Below are 12,319 nucleotides of genomic sequence, written 5' to 3' on the forward strand. Positions count from 1 at the left end.
ATTCTTAATATTCTGTTATTTAGATGCCTTAGAGTAATGACTATAGATAAATGAATATTTTATTAATATTAATTGCAGTTTCAGATATTAATGTTACAAGCATTATGGTTATTTAACCTTTTCTTCAAAATTAAGTATAACATTAGGAATGAATGAGAAATTAAAGGAAGAGCATACATCAAAGTATTTGTTTTATAATAAGGTTTCAAGGCTAAAATGTTTGATATTAAAGTCTCCATCCTGTTATTACTTGGTGGGTGTACTTATGTTTGAATGTATATATGTGTGAGTATGGATAAATGTGGATTTATACAAATTCATAAAGGAAAATAAGTGAACCAAGCAGAACAAGTTTAGCGAATTTAAATACTAAAAAAAATAAAATAATAAAGGCAAAAAACAGAATTAAAAAGTTGAAAAAAGAAAAAGAAGAAAAAAACTGTTGAGTCTAAGAAAATCTTTCTTAATTAAACTACTGCTTGAAAATGGATCTTGGCCCGCTTTGTCCTCTTGCCAGTCAGAAAGACGAAAAGGGAGAAAGAATGACCAGAAGCAGACTTACTGCTACAGAGATGTAGATTCTATGATCACTAATATCATAAAAATGTTATCTCTCGAGACACAGAAATTGCAACAAGTAAACATCTCTTTGCAAAACTTGGAGTTAAAAGCATATGGTGGTAAATTACAAGTAAATAACAAGCAGTTTCAATAACACTCTTATGACATAGAAACAACAAATAGCTATTGCATTACTTACTAAAAACTATAAAATCTAGTAAAGATTATGCCCTCTGAAAATTCTACGATGTATAGATGTTAACAGCATGTAGAGCAGTTTTTCTCAACCTTGGCAACTTGAAGATGTGTGGACTTCCACGATGTATAGATATTGACAGCACATTCTGTAATACACAGTATGTACTAATCTTAATTGCAGCTGGCAATTTCTCAGCATTCTGATGTCAAAAGTCTGGAAATTGTATATTTTAGCAATTTCTCTCTACACTTTAAGAGAGCAGAACTGAGCTCTTACGATAAAACTCAAACTATGATAGAAAATCCCTGAGTCCGTGTCCTCGCTAAAAATTCAGTCAAAATAAACCTGTGTATTTAGACTCCTGGGAATATATTGTATAAAGGTTAGCTTCCCTATTCCGTTCAACAGATGAGGAAGTTTCACGTTGCATGTGCACACACACGAACACACACAGAGACCATTTCTACCTATGATATATAACTACAGCATCTATTATAATGTGCAGGAACATTCTTACAGAGCGATGGGGCAAATAGTAGGGACAATGGCGATACATACTTTTCTGCAGCAACCCAGAATAATTCACTGCTTTTAAAATGGGAACAATAGAAATAGCATGTCGGTAAAAATACATTTTCCATAAGCAATGCCAGCCAAGAAGCAGAGACAAGTGTGACTTAATCTGTAGAACAAAGCAATGTGAACTGAACTATAACTGATAGGCATTAAGTGCACTTTTGAAAGTTTAAAAAAACTTTCTCAAAGTACTTCGAGAACTCTGCCTTCTACTTAGTAAGAGTATTTCTTCTTCATCACTCAGTATGTAATGGAAAGCAGTCAGAGATTGTGTGTTTTGAGGTGTCACAAAAGCAGAACAGCAAACTTTCTTTTAACAGGAAGGTATTATAAATATCTCCTTAAATGTTCTAACATTAACTGTTTAACACAAGAATTTTCAAACTGTGGGGTCTCAACACCTCAAATACTTGAGACCTTCAAGTTGCTAGAATTGAACTGCACCATGTAGAGCAGTTTTTCTCAACCTTGGCAACTTGAAGATGTGTGGACTTCAACTCCCAGAATTCCACAATGTATTAACAGCAGATAATGTATGTACTGATCTTAATTGCAGCTGGCAATTTCACAGCATTCTGATGTCAAATACCTGGAAATTGTCTATTTTAGCAATTTCCTCTACGTTTTAAGGGAGCAGAATTCTGAGAGTTGCAGTCCACACATCTTCAAGCTGCCACAGTTGGGAAACACTGATGTAGAGGATCTGGGCACCCGGCTCTCTTTCAATAGCCTTTCTGAGCACAAAGCCATTTGAAAGAGAGCCTCTGCCCCAGTAGAGGTTCTGACAGTAATCTTGCTTTGGGCATGCAAGTCTGCTTGTCCACTGAAGAGCAGAAGCCCTGTAGCTCTGCCAGAGCCTAGTCTAATAGTTTAATTCCAGGGTGGGGTCACATAAATTCATTTATTATTTCAGGCAATTGCAATAGCACAGTCTGAAAACCCCTGGATTAATCTAGAGCCAGCACGAAGGAGAAACCTGTAAAGCTTGATAAATATTTTGTAGCATGCTGTTTGGCCTAACTCCTAAGAAAGATACTATTGTATCAATGTTTACATTTTTATTCTATGGACTAGCAAAACAGCAAATATTTCATACATAAAATAGTTCACATAAAAACTATTTTTGTGGCCTTTTTTCATTTTTTATTGCATAATCATTACATTTTATGTTCAAAACCAATTATCTCTTAAAGTCAAAGTTGATAGATAGATGTCGCCCACAGTCGTTGAGTTGGGCAGCATACAAGTATATTATTATTATTATTATTATTCTGATGAAGAGCCCAGGCCATCAAAGCAGTGCAAAGTTTTACTTATTCTGCTGTATGCTGTTTTCAATTAGCTCCAAGATATATCACATACATGCATGCACACAAACATAAACATACATGCATGCACACACTTAAAATGATTATAAATGATATGTATTAAGATACTAAGATACAGTGAACATACAGATTTGTAATCTAAGCATTAGATACTAAGCCTTGCCCAAGTCAAGAATAATTTAAATATAAACCCCTCCCCCCAAAATCAACATCTGCATTCAAATTATAATTTATAATTTTTATTTGGATTCAGAAGAATGTCCCATTTTGCCATCCCTTTCATTGTTACTGCACAACCAGAAAACCAGGAACGCTGGTCCACTTGCTAAGATAATAAGGATACATTTTCTCCTCTTAAAAAAAAAAAAAAAGCTTCACTTAGGGGCAGTATTTTTGAGAGGTGTGAAAATGTTCATGAAATTCAACCCCATCACTTCAGCTCAGCTATAATTACAATCCTAATTATATTTTTATTGTGTTAAAATATATTCATTCATTTTGTCTTTGACTACATTTTTGACATAAATGAAGTAATTTACTTATGATGTCTTTATATTTTTATTTTTGTTTAAAGTTATCACATCAACCTCAACATTTTGTTGTCATACATTATTTGTACTAGAGGCTACTAGGAGAACATATTACTATTTCTATACTGTATATGGTCCTATATTTAAAATATAGAAAGATACCTTCCAATAGCTTTCAGGAACTAATTAAATTAAAGTTTGTATCTAATATCTGGCAATGTCTCTATTTAAACAAAAGCATGTTTGGTATTATGTACATTGAAAGAAAACTGGATACATGCCTTTCGGCATCTCAAATGTGTTGACAGTTGATTTTACAATGTAAGGGTGGCTAGGAAAGCATGCAGCCCACCAATCTACCACAATCCCAAACTTGGAATAAATTTTTGCTGCTACTACATTTCTGAATAAACATATTTTTGAAAGGTTATTTTTGACTCACACAAAAAATATTGACAAAGTTCCACATCCAAGAAGCAGCTTTCACAAGCAACCTGCCTCTATTAAAATCATGGTTTTGGAGAGAATTTTTTTTAAAAAAGAAGTTAGAATTTCAAGTTATTATACTACAGCTATCTTTGTAATAGCAAATAAGTTTGTTCTGTCAATTAAACACTTTCCTTTTTTCTCAAGATACAATAGTATTCAAATTTAAAATTATTTTACCCATCATAAACCACAAGGCAATTTGACGACACTTAATATATAAGTATCTAACAAATTGTTTAAAATGAGAAGAGGTACTTTTCATTCATGGAACTCCCATTATGGAACAGCATTTTGTTTGGTCCACCTGGCATCAATCTTCTTTTCTAGCGTCCTGTGAAGACTTTTCCATTCAGATCTTTTAATACAGAGGTCTCTCAGGTGAGGAAGCCGTATGTTTAACTTTAGGATGCTACATGTTTTACTTGGTTGTTATATTTTAATGATGCTTTTCAATTTATGATTCAATATATTATTTTGTATTTAAATTGTTTTTATGTTTGTTCATTTTATGCTGTCAAAGGAATGTTATAATATGAAGGTTTCAAATAGGTAAATCAAAGCAAAATATTTTATTATTTGGAGGTTTATAATAATGATGATGATCCAGTGATGAAAAACCTTAATACAAAAACATTTTATAGGAATTATTAGTGGCAAACATATAAACTATGATTATTAGCTTGAAATGAATGTCAATCCCAACATTAGCATCCAACAAACCAGGCCATTTGCCTAAACTCATTGCCATGTCATTATCTAACTATGCTGACTCATAACTTTCTGATCTCCATTTTATATTTGCAAGCAGCAGCATCGTTGTCTGTAATGTACTGCCAAGCAAGCTTGTATATGGAGAAGAGCAGAAGAGGAAAGTAAAGGTGAGATTGTTCACTGCACCTGAGCCAACATCAGAATGGTGCTAAAATGGTGCCCTTGCAGCCAGGCAAAATATTTTTTTTATAGTAGGAAAGTTTCTTTTTCTTTATTAAGGATTCTTATATAACAGAAAAATAGAACAATAATAGAACATTTTTTTCAATTGCAAACCAGATCATACATTAATAGATCTACTAGATTAAAAAAAAATCCAAGGAAGGCTTCTGGACTTCAGTATAAGAAGCAGAGCAGCTTGAAGCTGAGATGAAAAAGTTCAGAATTCAAAGAAATATTTTAGCTGTGCCCAAACACTTACGAATGCCCAGTATGTCTTTTGATTCTTCTTTCTTCCTTTTCATTTTTCTTTTTGGAAATAAGAGTTACTCTTTTGAAAGGCATACATTAAGAACCTGCTATGATCGTGCAAGGATAGTCCCATGGTTCACTTATTCTATGAATCTAACTAAACAATCAGTTGGTTAAGTGCCAATGAGTGAGGCCAGATTCTTGGTGATTGTATGGACCAAGCCTTCCATTTCTACCTGTGTGAGGAAACAATCTGCAGCTCTTCTAGGATCATTCTAGTTATCTCTGATCCTTTCCAGCCATCTGATCTATTATATTCCCCTCCTCCTGCTTCCCTCAATCTTGCCAAGCACTTTTTCCTTAATCTATTGTCCACTCACATTACAATCCCAAAATATGTGTATTTTTGCTTGCTAATTTTTGCCGAGAGAACCAGTTTCGTGTAGTGGTTAAGAAACTGGGAGACCATGAGTTCTACTCCTGCCTTGGGCACCAAGGGCCAATCACACTCTCCCAGCCCTAGGAAGGAGGCAATGGCAAACCACTTCTAAAAAACCTTGCCAAGAGTACTGTAGGGACTAATCCAGGCAGTTGCCAGGAGTCAACACTGACTGGAAGGCACCCACCTCAAAAAAAAAAGCCTAAGGGACCATTCATTCTTTCTGAACTGAATAAGCCATATCCATAAATGTTTTCTTGGCAACTGTACAGAAGTGATTTGCCATTGCTTGTTCCAAATTTGATTTTGGATTTCCTGTTCCTAAACAGGTTGGTCTCCCTCACACCTGAAGCGCACACTTGCCCTGGCTCCCCATGGTGATTAGTCTTAACTTCACAACCATCACTCTTTTGACCTTATCACCAAGATTCTGTTCCAACCAGCAATGCTTTCAGGGTTACCTCCCACCATGTGAAAGTGGTAATGAAAAGAAATGGAAGAGAAGTTAATGAATTCCCATTTTCAGGCTGAAAACTGGACCAGTCTTGTTTTTCCTTTTTCTCTCTAAGTTGAGGAAATAATTTCTGAACCATCTTAGGATGCCTTGTGCATTATTTCTGCATGCAGCGTTTGCACATCTTCATTCTAATAGTATTTATCAGTGCAAATGATAAACCACTATTAGAGGAGGGAAAGATAGATCTATTCATAGATCGATTGATCGATATAACATAGCCTATTAAAACTCTGTATAAGCTATTTAGTGGTGGGGAAAATATGATAACAGGATTTAGAATTTCTTCATTGATTTTTTATAGTTCTTTGTTATATTATATTCTTAATTATAAAAACAATGTTTTCCAGATTTCAACCACCTTCCCATTTTTAAGGGAGTGATTCCTAGGTCAAATATTCCTATATTTTTGCCAATATACCATGTTTCTTTCTAATATATTTTGTAACTTCTGTGAAAATGTAATTGTCCTAAGTTTTATGAAATAGTATATATTTTAAATCAATCAAAATTCTCTATACCAATTTCAGTTAAAACTTCTAAGCATTTAAAGAGTATATAAGACAAAGCAGCAATTAAGAAGCACAAGATCAGTGAGCTAGGCATCTTTTACCATATGGTATTAGTTGCAGGATCCAAAATTGGAGAAATGATATATTGTGATGATAAATGTCTCATATCCACTGGAGGAAATAAAATTCCATATATACAGTATTATCAAATCTAATTGCACAGAAAATCTGTCTTGCTCCAGTTAAGACTTCCTGAAATCCGTTCCCAACCAGATGAGTTGGTCTTTGACTATGATGACTGAGAAATACAGTCCCACAAATCTAAAGAGCAATAGCTTGCATGAGGGTACTCTGGTTTTGTAGAGCAACTAGAAGTCAAAATGTAATTCACAAAGGCCTGGATATGCACCACATGCAAAAAGGTACTTGCTCGTGCTGCTGCACAGATATTTCATGCTATTATCTTCATTTCACACATAGTAATTCCAGTCAAGGAGAGTTAATAAGGACTGTAAAAGAGGCAGAGTTCACAATGGAATCCAAGACATATAGCTGTTAAGACTTCCAGCTAGACTAAAATTTACTTCCATCGTGTTCACATGCCCTCATACTTGGTTTTGTGGGAAACAAACTTGAACATAGTATTATTACCTATTAGAGCTGAGTGAAAAATTCTTATATACTGTGAAGCAAGAAATGAAATAGCATAGCATATATATCCTATTTAGACCTACTCACATCCAATATTACATGCTGCTCAGTTAATGCTGTCAGTGGCTTATTTTCCATGTCCTACAAGCTTGGAACACATCAGTGCCTGGGGGGTAAGGAGAAGTGACAAAACATGTGTCATGATGCCATGCCACAAAAAACTGACTTAATTATTTGCATCGTACAAATAACTATATAAAGGCAGAGTTTGTATCATGCTGTCATACATGCCACTATTTTGATGCAATTGTTTGCTGAAGATGCCTATGCTAGAACACTGATATATTCCTCTCCTAACAAGCCAGAGTAAGAAACCATAGTTTGTCTTTGATTTGTTGGGTTTGTTTGGAAGAAATAAGCCAAAATCACACTCTGCACATTGGGGGGGGGGCTTCCTCTGTTTACATGTATCAGACTTCTCCAACATGATGCCCTCTAGAGGTATTGGGATTACAATTCCCAGGTAGAACAGGGAATTTTCAGGTGCCAGGTTAGAGAAACTGGGTTAGCCACTCCTGCTAGGAGAGGCCAAAATGAATATCAGAACATCAAGCACCAGCATATTGCTTGTTCTTAGTAAGTCATAATTCTTAGGCATTCTGTTTTGTGTGATGTTAGATATGGCACATATGGATGTGTTCCCAAATATAGCTTTCCTAACATTATAGCAAGATTTCCCCCCACCCTTTGGGGGTAGCAACTGTCCATGTCTTTGGAGGAAGGAACTGCTCGCCCCTATGTTAACTCCCTTGTTTCACAAAATTTCCCAATTACTGGAAGATCAGGGGACAAAAGTAGTCACACGTACCTTAAGATTAAACAGCAAACTATTAGCAAATAAAAAATAAGCTTATAAAACCTATTAGTTTGGATTGAACTTGCCCATCTGTGAGAATGGAGCTAGACTTGTAAAAGATCTGCTCTAAAACATTTTCTTCTTTCAGTATTACTGCCAGTGTTGCAGAACTAAGCACTATCTTAAATTAAGCCCTGCTAATTCAATTACTAATCAAGCTTAAGAAACTATCTGCCTGACAATTATCCTTGAAAACTAAATAGAACCACCATGTATTAGACTGCAGCTCCCATTGTATCCAGCTAGCATACTCAGTGGGTGTGTTGGTTAAGGGTAATGCTGATTGTAGCCAGTTTGATCATGCTGACTTGGAATAATGGGAGTTGTAGCTCATTTGGAGGTCACCATTCAACAAAACGATATGAACAGATTATATAGTTATGAATACGTAACTATATCAATGAAAAATCACAGAGAAAGAGCAGGATCATGGAGATCTATGCATGTATTCATGGAGGCCATGATTGGAAGTAGGATTCTGTGATCCAAAAAGACCATTTTTGTGTTTTAATAAAATAGCATACACTATGTAGTCAGATTGAGAAAACTCCTGTGGTGATATACTTATGTTTCTCAATCAATATAACAAAAAGGTGAAGTCAGTTTTAAGATTATCCCCAAACTGATGCTTTTCAAACGTGCTGGATTTCAACTTTCTTAATCATACAATTGTGGGAACTACATTCCTACATCTTAAAAAGAAAACACCAACCTGAAAAAACTGGTTTAGACCCTCCCCATATCTCCAGGAGAAATCGTTTGTGCAAACTAATCTTATCTGTCCTTTTCCCTGATTAATAAAATTCCTCTTGTTTTATTTCCAACAGAATCATAGATTGTAATGTTTGTTTTAATGAAAAGCATTCAGCCATTTTCAGAGACTTACAATTATATTCCAAAGCTCATAATATATTTTAAAGGCAGGATGCTGCTGCTATGAACATTAGTGCGTAAGACCAGGTTTTTTCCATTTGTTCTCAAACTGTTGTCAATAGCTCTTCATTGCCCTCAACTCTCCATTAAACTAGAAGGTTAATTTGGGTGTGCAAAAGGGAAAAGGGGACAAGAGAGAGTGGGCGTTTCCACACTGAGTGATGTAAGCGCCATATACCCTGCCTTCAGAATCAGCATAGGATTGTGCAGCTAAGTCCTGTAGGGTGGGATAACTGAACCTGGCTAGCTGCTGGGCAATCTTCTCCATTTTGGGTTGCAGATTGTAATGGAACCTGACAAATAAAGGAAGACTGACAAAAAGCCAAGAAAAGCTGTCTGACATCTTTCATCATTTTCTGGACCTTGCAATAAGGAAAAGTAGGGCTGAAGTGACTATGTAAATATGCTACAACTTCTTCTCCGAATAAAATAATGATTTGGTAAATTCAGAGTACTGTTAATAAGAAACAGTGAAAATATGGCTTTGGATCTTCTTCAGATAAAATAATGGAGGACTGCTCTCCTCTCCTCTCTTGTTGGAAATGGGGGAGGTGACTGATATGAAAGAAAATATGGAAATAAAGTGCTAAAGGGGAAGGAAAGATAAGGAGAAAAATGGCTGCAGAGAAGGCTGATAGTAGTGAGAGGGGAAGGGGCATACTGACACTACTTAATACTCCCAAATAACCTGGTCTTACTTCCATAATAAATGAATGAATGACTTGTTAAAAATTGTATACATCATCAGCTTGTGGTGGGATAACATTGCTCTAAAGGAGAACAGACTACTTTTATATCAGTACATTTAGTAACAATTTAAGTTGTTATATTTATATGCTTAGGATAAGATGAGGACAACATCAGGATAAATACTTGGGTTGTCAGGCCACAATGCTGTTGCAATAAAATGAAAGTAGGTATAGGGCCCTACTTGTAATGTCCTGTCCATTTCCATATTCCACAGAAAGCCAAGGCTTCAGTAGTACTTCCAGTGGAGGTGGGAAGATCTCCAAGCACTTTTAGTAAATTATTCATAGTTATATCATTATGTGGTAGGAATACGTTATCTAATGTATCTATTCTGACTCAGCATTAATATTATCCTATGACTTTGGAAGTTATTAACTACAGAATGAAGACAATTTATAATATTTCCTCTGGATTTTTAATTCCTAATCTCTGTAAGGAAAATAAGGTCATTTAGGGTAGAATCCTAGGATCATTTTCAAATTTGATCAGCCATGAGGAGTTACAGTATTTTTGACGCTTAGTGCTTTCCAGTGCTCTAAATCATGAAAGACAAAAACTTCAGGCAATGAATAATTTACATGTAAAAGGAGATGCATTTAAATGATTATTTTAGTTAGCAAGGGACATATCTACTTAAAACCAATTTATAAAGGTTTATTTCATTTCTTTGGTTCTGCTTGGAGCAATGCAATTCTTATCTAGATAGCACATAACGTATGATAGCATAAATGTAGTACTACACAATTATTGGAGGTAGGCACTAATTTTAGATTTACACATCCTGCATCCAAGCACATTTTGAAACTTTTTATTTTGCTTTGCCTACTGTAAAAATAACTGGATCAAACTCCTACCAATTCTATGTCAGAACAATTTTTCTTCTACTTCCTGCTCTGATTTGGTCACAAAATCTAACCGTAGTAAATTTGAAAAATGTACATCAGTAACCATACTTGTTTCTTATTTAATATGTGTACTTAGATAAGTTAGGCTTAGCTAAAAAGTGGAATTCTTCACATTCATTTTAAACTCTGCAGCAATTAGATATTACAAGTTTGGAGAATTTCTACCTGTGAAGAAGTTTGTTTATTTTATTTTATTTATTTTATAAATTTATTCGCCGTCCATCTCTCCCCCACGGGGGGACTCTGGGCGGCTTACAATAAAACAGGCTTAAAATTCAAAACCGTTCCAATACAAAATACAATAAAAATACAAATATAATAAAATCTAAATGACGAAAATATCTTAATCAGTCATTGAGTGTAATAGGCCCCTCAAAATCAATTTGCAGCACTAGCCATCCCCAGGTGTAATTATTCCCCCTCCCATCCCAAGCCCGCTGACAAAACCAGGTCTTTAATCTTTTGCAAAAGTCCAGGAGCGAGGGGGCTGCCTCACCTCTGGGGGAAGGCTATTCCAAAGGGCGGGAGCTACAGCAGAGAAGGCACGCTTCCAAGACCCCGCTAGATGAAATTCTTTTATAGATGCGGTCCGTAACATGCCCTCCCTGCATGACCAGATGGGGCGGGTCGATGTAATAGGCATGAGATGGTCCCTCAGATATCCTGGTCCCATGCCATGCACCAAGTTAAAATTAGTATGGCCAATAAACTGAAGGACTTTCTGATTACCTAGATCCATTAAATGAATATGCCAGAGATCTTGAAAGATCAGTAGCAGTGTCTGAAAAATACAGGATGGCAAGATATAGATACAGATATGAATGTATTGTCATTTCAGCCCTTAATTTAGCTCAGGAGTTCATATTTTCAAGTTTTTATTGTACCACTTTATCATTAGACTGTGACTTATTTTATTTATGTCTCTATGTTGATTTTATTGTCTTTGTTTTGGGAGCTACTTATTTTATGTTAAATTGTAATCATTTTATTTTTGCTCACTAACCACATTCATATTATTCTATTATATTGATATCTGAATTTTTAAAATTTTATAAATTTTATCTATGACTAAAACTTTGAAACAGTAGAAAAATATAAGGAATGACCAAACATATAATTTTCAATGTTTTGTTTTTAGTTTTAATTATGCAGCAAAACAAATTGGGATCACAGAGAAAGTAGAAATAGGTTAAAATTGCTAGTGAAAATCTAAATGCCACATATGTAACACCAATGTCAGAAATTCTACAACATAGGTTCAGACTTTACTAGTTTATTAGTATAATTTATGTATCCAGAGATCAACCTGAACCTATATTCTAGAATTTCAGGTACTGGTGTTATATATGGCAATTGGGTTTTCATTCACACATAGTATAATGGTTATCCAGAGATCAACTATCTGCAATTACTCAGAAGAATGGAGAGTTCATTTTCAAGCTCGAAGTCTAAATTCTGTTATGCTCAATGAAAAATAAGTAAACCAAAAAAATTACTTCTGAGAAAACAGTATGAAACAAGCCATTACCATACTATTCTAAATTGAAAATTTGTGAATACTTTTTTAAAATTAATATATCCAACAGATACGCTTATTATATCATACTAGTTCCGCATACCAAATATTTACTGCTAATTTTATTAATTCATTGGTCATTTGTGTTCCTATGACTGGCATGAAGACAGTGATATTAGCTGGAGTAATTGTACTGAACTGGTCCTTAGAGACAATAATATTTACTTTTGCTAAAATTCAAGTGCGATATTCACTGAGAAAACTTAATAAAAAGTAGGAATAGTATGGTAATTTATTTGTGTTGATTATATATAGATC

At 34.8% G+C, this 12,319-nt stretch overlaps 1 protein-coding gene across 1 annotated transcript in view; it reads right to left on the bottom strand.

Moving 5' to 3' along the window:
- The window catches only part of TSHZ1 (teashirt zinc finger homeobox 1), a 75,316-nt gene that overhangs the window by 35,502 nt on the left and 27,495 nt on the right, over positions 1–12,319 (bottom strand). The window lies entirely within an intron of this gene.

The sequence above is a fragment of the Candoia aspera genome, chromosome 3 (assembly GCF_035149785.1).
Source record: "Candoia aspera isolate rCanAsp1 chromosome 3, rCanAsp1.hap2, whole genome shotgun sequence".
Classification (NCBI taxonomy): Eukaryota; Metazoa; Chordata; class Lepidosauria; order Squamata; family Boidae; genus Candoia; species Candoia aspera.